Raw genomic sequence first — 7313 nt, forward strand, 5'->3', positions numbered from 1 at the left:
TTTTAATATCTGCAGAGCATGAGCACAGAGTCTCGACAGGCACATCACAATCCAGGCGGGAGAACGCCATCGCAGAGCCACAATATTTGCAACGTGTAAGTGGCAGCACTCTCAGGAATTGGTTCCCAATTTGCTGTAGCCTAAAATGAGCAGGTGATGCAGGTATGCCGCTGAAAAAATATAGTTGAACAGAGCATGCATGGCAGAGTCAAAGTGGAACATTTTTCAACATCCAACCCCTTTGTCGACTGCACAAAGAACGCCAAACTACCAGCAGCCGGAGCAAGGAGTGGTAGCAGCAGCGGTAGCAGAAACAAGCAGTATCGGCAACAGCAGCATGCGGCACCATTCAGGAGCAACAACAGCCAGAAGCAGCGGCAGGAAGCAGCAAGAGCAGGCGGCAGCAGACATAGCAGCAACAAGAAACGACAGCGGAAAGCAGTCAAATGCAGCACCAACCTCTCCTTTGCTGTTTATGTAAATAAAAATAATAAAAAATCATCCAAATACTGCAGGAGCTTTATACATAGCCTCTGTTGCGTGTTCCTAAGTTGGATGGCGCATATTTTTGCGGCTGCTCTCTTCAAAGTTTAGCATTTTTTTGTCATTGGCGGAGCCACTATTCATAATGCAGCTGGCCCCGCAGTCGGGCGTTTGAAGCAGTATTCCAGGTGGTCAAGTAATGAGCGCAACATTTTGCGAGGCGAGCATCGCGACGAACAATAGAATGCCCCTACAGCAAATGGAAACGCAGCTAATATGCACGTAGGCGTAAAGGTTTGCTGTAAGAGTTGCCGTATCTGGCTGAACGCAGCAGGCTTCAAGGCTCCGATCTAGAAGTGGCCGGCTTCGTTGCAGCGTGTCTATCACCCTCTAGGTCGCACTGTGGTATTTTCATTTACTCATTATATTCGAAGCGCCTTAGCGAAAATGGTCTTCTTCGCGCTTTCATGGCTCGTAGCAGGTTTTGCTGTTGTTTTCTTAAAGAAAAGTTCCATTACTATATAGCACAGCTCTGAAAAAGCAGTCACTGCGAGATGGTATTCCACTACTCACAGCATGGTAACTTCATTTCAGTGTAGGCGTAATTCTATTTATTTACTTGTCCTGCTGAGCCAAGTTCAATGTGCTTGCAAAACAGGGAGGTTTGTAGTTCGAGAGGAGGCCTGTAACTCGTGCTACATCGTAGGTAACTATAAAAGAAACGAAATAATAAGTCGGTTGTGTTTTTAGATCTTCATTCCGATTTACAGACATTACTGAAAATAGCCTATAAGCATATTTTATTCGATAACAAAAAATAATTTTGATACTCAAGGACATGTAGCAAAAGCTGCCCCCCGAATTTTTTCTTGTAGAGGGTGTCACTAGGATAAAATCCGAAATGTAGTGATGCAGTCGAGGTCTGACGCGTAGTAGTGAGAAAGTAGTCAAACAAGGTTTCTTTAACTGGAGTTTATTAGCCGAATTACGGGCGCTGGAAGGAATCTCTGTCGCCCTGTTGTTGCAAGGTGATTTCTTTGGCCGCTCAAGTGGTAACTACCCCAAGACAAAATAGGTCTATCAACGCCTTCTTCGAAACCTTCTTTGGCATTCGGCGTGACGCATCCCATCTGCGCTGTAATATATTTCCAACTCACCTATCCTCTTGATTTGCCAATTCGCAACGCCACATCAACAGCCGTGTTCTGCATAAACGCTATAACTATAAGACATACATATGGCGGGTAAACTAGTCAGCAACGGTCCTAAAATTTCGTCACTTATATTAAGTTTATTGGCGCCGAAATAAAGCATCAAGTCTTCTCTGGCTAAACAAAAATCTTTAACTACAAACCGGCCACGCAATTTAATGGTTAAAAACAAAACCTTGAAGTTTAGTTATTCGAACTGCTTAACGTTCGCTTGCTATATTCTCGTCCGCGATAGTATTAACCGGCAATTCCTATGCCGTCCCAACACCATCTCTGAAAAGCCACCGCAGTGGCTCCGTGGTGATGGCGCTCGGCTGCTGACCCGAAAGACACGGGCTCGATCCCGGCCGCGGTGGTCGAATTTCGATGGAAGAGAAATTCTGGACGTCGCGGTGTACTATGCGATGTCAGTGCAAGTTAAAGAGCCTCAGGTGGTTAAAATTTCCGGAAACCTTCACTATGGCGTCGCTCATAGCCTGAGTCGCTTTGGGACATTAAACCCCATAAACGTAATTTCACCATCTTTGAAAATCCAAAACCATCTTTTGAAATGTTAGCGTGAGCCTGCGCTGAAAAATGCGGTAGAATGCAGATAACTGAGATCCTAGAAGCTTGTTTTTCGGTAACAAAGTACAGAGTACGTTACACTTTAAAGTCGTAGCTGGCTGTTCAGAAGGCAGAGATTTAAAGAGAAGTATTCAACTCAAGCGCTTCGTAGGCTGTGCGTGGTAGCACGCAAGAGTTTGATTATTCGAAATACCGCATTATCCTCGAGATGGAGTTCTCGCCATGGCCAAAATCCTTGCAGATATTGAGTTCAGCTATGCCGAACAGAACGTGGGTGTGCCCGCAGCAGAGAAAATAGGGAGATTATTGAATAAATGATGGTTTGAGGACGGTAGAGGCCTAAAATTGATTTTTGTTCATCAAAGTTGGTACATCCTAAATATTGCATGATTGTAGAAACTGATGGTAGGGGTGAATTTTGGGAGATGTCTTGTTGTGCTTAACAACACAGTTTAATAATAGTTCATAGATCGACAGTGGTGTCGCAATTGGGACGCAGGAGACCGTGGTCATATATCTACCGCATAAAAAAGTACCAAGCTCGAAAGTATTATTTTTTCCCCCTCAAAGCTGTGACGCTAAAGTGAGGCTTTCACGGCTAACTGCTTTGTGCAGATGATATATTCATCGCGATCAAAATAACATTTGCAGGTTTCTCAAAAGTTACGCTCTGAGATACACGAAATTCCCCTATGCACGTAAGTTACTAGCCCAGTGAGAGGCGCAGAACGATAACTTTAGCCATAAGGCAGCTAATTAACTAAATAATATTAATCATAATTTACAACTTCGGCTACATGAATGTTTATATTAGAAACATATGGGCGATCTAATTCCTAGACTAATCCAATTAGTAGAATGGTTCTACAGAACCCGTGTTTAGAGATATATTACACTCATTTAGCGGATTTACGCATTCAAGGCGGCGGCTGTGGACGCAGAACTACTCCCTAGCTTGAAGAACTATTGCTGAAGACGTTTCTTCCATTTCTACAGCCGGAAGTGACAGTGGAGCAGTTACCAGATTCACAAGTTGCTCTAAGCCGTTTGCAGACAAAACACAGCGTCGCGATGGGAGGAGTTAGGGGCCGAACGTCACCGCCTTGCATGCCCAATTATTCGGATTGAGCAGAAAACTTCGAAGCGAGTATGTCGGAACACAGGCGGGATACAAGAATTGTACCAAACGGAATTATGCGAGGAAAACACTGCCTCTATGTTCATAAATCGGAATCTCTGTTAAAAGTTCCTAGGCCAACGTGCACATCGACACAAGGGGAATTCAGAACTGGCACTTTCTTATCTATGAAATTTATTCTTTTAAAGCGAAAGCTTTACTGGCCGCGAACTTGCGATTTCGCCGTGACGGTGCTCCGAGGAGGCACACGACGTCACAACGCACGCCTCGCCGCGGATATTTCTCTCTCTCTCACTTTCTAGTCACTACTGCGCATGCGCCACTAGTAGCACCAAGCCACAGGTGTTCTGCTGCTGCGCAGCGCCGCGCCTTTCCTCAAAACCCAACTTTCAATCTCCAGTTTTCTCTTTCTTCTTTCCCTCCTTCCTTTGTCCCTTCCTTTACGGCGAGGTTCGGGTGTCCACCGAGATATGTGAGACGGTTACTGTGCCATTCCCTTTCCTCAAAAATCAAACAATACACGCAAGCCGACGGCGTTCATAGATTTCATTGGCGTTGACAACTTTGCAAAGGCCGTTCATTTTCACGAAAGGAAAGGCGCAAAACCGCCTCCGTGGGTCAGTGGACACCTCAATCTCGCTTTCACGTACGTGGCGTTGGTGTCCAACTGCAAAAGCCTGCTTTGATTGCGTTCCGCGGACTGGATAGGAAGCGCGCCCTCCCTGCCACCCTTGGAGGTGGCTTATAGTTCATGGTTGATCGCGCGAGATTGATCACCAAATGAACGCTGTGGCCCAGCTATTGCTGCAGTGCCGCAAGTCAGCCACAACGTTGCCAGCGCTAATGCATTCAGGCTACATCTCTCTCTCACCACCACAACATGTATTAATTAAAGCACATATGAGGCGTCCGCATATCCAGAGAGCCGGTAATGCGCCCTTCCTTTGCTCAAAGCCATTGCTCTCTAGAACATTGTCACCGCCAAACGCCAGTGAACACAGTGAACGCGGACATCTTTCTCTTTGTATATCCTGGATTAGCTGAGCTAATGTACATTATTTTGTTTTTCAGAACCATACAAGTCATGGAGGGATCTGGACTAGGATTCTACCTCTTTAATGTCTCCTTGGAAATGTACATACATTTAGCGTACGACAATCCGGGCGAAAACATCGTCTATTCTCCTTTTAGCATCTCCGCCCTGCTTTCGATGCTTCTCGCTGGTGCCCGTGGCAACACCGCCAAAGAGCTGTCCAACCTCCTCCACGCCGGGGACGAAGTGGATGACAATACACGGAGGTTCTCCCGAGCCCTCTGTAGCCTCCCAACCCCGAGCGTCGTTGTACGCGTAGCCAACAGACTGTTTAGTACACGCCAATTTCCTGTTCGGGAAGATTACGCGACGCTACTGGAGGAATTCTACAGAGCCAGTATAGAGTCGGTCGACTTCACGCGCAACCCAGATGCGATCAGAAAGGAAGTCAATGAGTGGGTTTCAAAAAAAACCAACTCTAAAATTCAGAATCTTCTCGGCCCAGGTAGTGTCAATGAAGAAACCAAGTTAATACTGGTAAACGCCATCTACTTCAAGGCTAATTGGGATTCTGCTTTCAACCCGGAATCTACAAGATCTGCAGATTTCCATCTCGACACTGAGAACACTCTAAAGGTTCAGATGATGTCCCGGGAAGAGTATTACGCGGTCAGCGAAACGAAGGAGTCAAACTACAGGGTCCTGGTGATGCCATACGCACAGTACGAATACTCTATGGTGATCGTGCTTCCGAATGAAGTAGACGGGTTGACCTCTTTGGAAGAGCGGCTAACGGAGTACGATCTGCGCTCGCTGCTCGATGGCCTCAAAACACACAAAGTGCAGCTTTCCCTTCCCAAGTTCAAGGTTCGAAGCAATAAGGGCATGGCAGATGTCCTTAGAGCTATGGGTGTCAATGAGCTCTTCGACGCCGACAGTGTAGACCTGTCGGGAATATTCCAAGAGGGTAATCTTGCTGTTACCAACATTATCCACGAAGCGATAGTTGAGGTCGACGAGAAAGGCACGGTGGCCGCGGCATCGGCGGCAGCAGCGGGAGGAAGTTCTCTTTATAACCCTAAATCTATAAACTTTGTTGTTGATCATCCGTTCTTGTTTATCATCAGGAGAAACCAGGACGATTTGATTCTGTTTATGGGATCAGTGCGTAATCCTAATGCTTGACGTGCATCGGAGCCTGCAGTAGTAGTTCACATTCCACTATAAGAATCTTATTCTTCTCTTCAACGATCGGAAACTGCCTCAGCAAACGTATTACGTGCTTCGAGAAAACAAAACAATAAAGAGACAATGACAAAGCCAAGATTTGTCCCTGCTGTTTTTAAACTAACGGTCATATATTCTGAAATCATGTTTAACTGAATTCTTTAAATCTTTTCTCTCACTGCTTTCAGGGTAGTTACAGGTGTCTGAAATTGCGTAGTCTTCCGGGAAAGCATGACGTGCTTGACTGCTTAAGAAATATAGATAGAAGTATACGCTTCATCAAAGGAAACATTTTAACTTGATTCGGTGTTTTGATCGGAGGTCCGATTTTTTTCAAGAGTGATTTGCTAGCTGGTGTTTCCCCTTTTGTAGGGGTTGGACACTGAGCAGGTGAGCGAGAAACGGATACGGAGTACAGAAATAATTGGACAGAAGTAAAAAATAAAATAAAAAGAAAGAAAAAGTATGGGTAGGAAAAAGGGGTGTGCGGGCCCTGCACGAAAAAAAAATAGTGTGCGCAGAACATGTAAGGTGTAGAATACCATATCCCGATGCAACCTCTGCCTTGTTATGCACCGCATGCTTGCTTGTTGACGGGCGTGTCGAGCTGAGATCTCAGCTTATATATATATATACATATATATATATATATATATATATATATATATATATATATATATATATATATATATATATATATATATATATATATATATATATATATATATATATATATATATATATATATATATATATATATATATATATATATATATATATATATATATATATATATATATAGATTTAAGAGAAGTGGGCACTTCTACAAAGACACTTTTATTTATCAACGTTTCGACCGCGGTGCGGTCCTGAAGAAGACCGCACCGCGGTCGAAACGTTGATAAATAAAAGTGTGTTTGTAGAAGTGCCCACTTCTCTTAAATCTTTATTCTGCGGAGCCAACGCAACCTACGTTCGTAATATATATATATATATAAATATATATATATATATATATATATATATATATATATATATATATATATATATATATATATATATATATATATATATAAACAAGAATGAAACACTGTACATAATTTTCAAGTGCACGCAACGACATAATCCGTGGAAATGCTAGCTTTGGACACACAGTGGTTAACATTTCTTGAAACCTAATCATGAAAATTTCAAACAAAAGACTCCTTCTGGTGCTTAATGCCTTACTAGCAGTTGCCATTTATTTAAGCACGGAAAACTGCGCGAAGGCCGCATATACAATTGCCATTTATGCTTACTTTGTTTTAAGAGCTGAATTGTGTGTAAGGCGGTACATACGATGTCTTTCGAATATTCCAAGCCTACGCTCCGAAGATGAGAAAGCAATCACACAAACTGTTTCCACGGTTTTGATTGTGATGTTCAAAGATTTTTGCTTCTCTAGAAACAAATGAAAAAGAACGAGACAAAACTTTTCATTCCACTCCGGAGTCAGCATTTGGAAAAGTTAGGACACCTTAACTGCGAGGTCAAGGAAAAGGCCAATCGAGTTCTACATTTCTTTCAGACATATTGTCCTTATAGGCAATAGCTTACAAACAAATTAGTGCGAAGCATCCTGCCACTTATAATTCAGCGATTGCTGCGATGAGAA

The 7313-nt window shown here is 43.4% G+C and overlaps 1 pseudogene across 2 annotated transcripts; it reads left to right on the forward strand.

Annotated features, from left to right (window-relative positions):
- Window positions 1–745: 745 nt before the first annotated feature.
- On the forward strand, window positions 746–5751 carry LOC144135363 (iris pseudogene; annotated as a pseudogene). 2 transcript variants are annotated; one of them, XR_013315477.1, is made up of 2 exons: window positions 746–877; window positions 4471–5751. The product of XR_013315477.1 is annotated as an iris pseudogene, transcript variant X2 (transcript). The 2 variants fall into 2 exon arrangements; XR_013315476.1 differs by having other exon boundaries at window positions 747–888.
- Window positions 5752–7313: the final 1562 nt, after the last annotated feature.

This window comes from Amblyomma americanum, chromosome 5, assembly GCF_052857255.1.
Source record: "Amblyomma americanum isolate KBUSLIRL-KWMA chromosome 5, ASM5285725v1, whole genome shotgun sequence".
Lineage (NCBI taxonomy): Eukaryota > Metazoa > Arthropoda > Arachnida > Ixodida > Ixodidae > Amblyomma > Amblyomma americanum.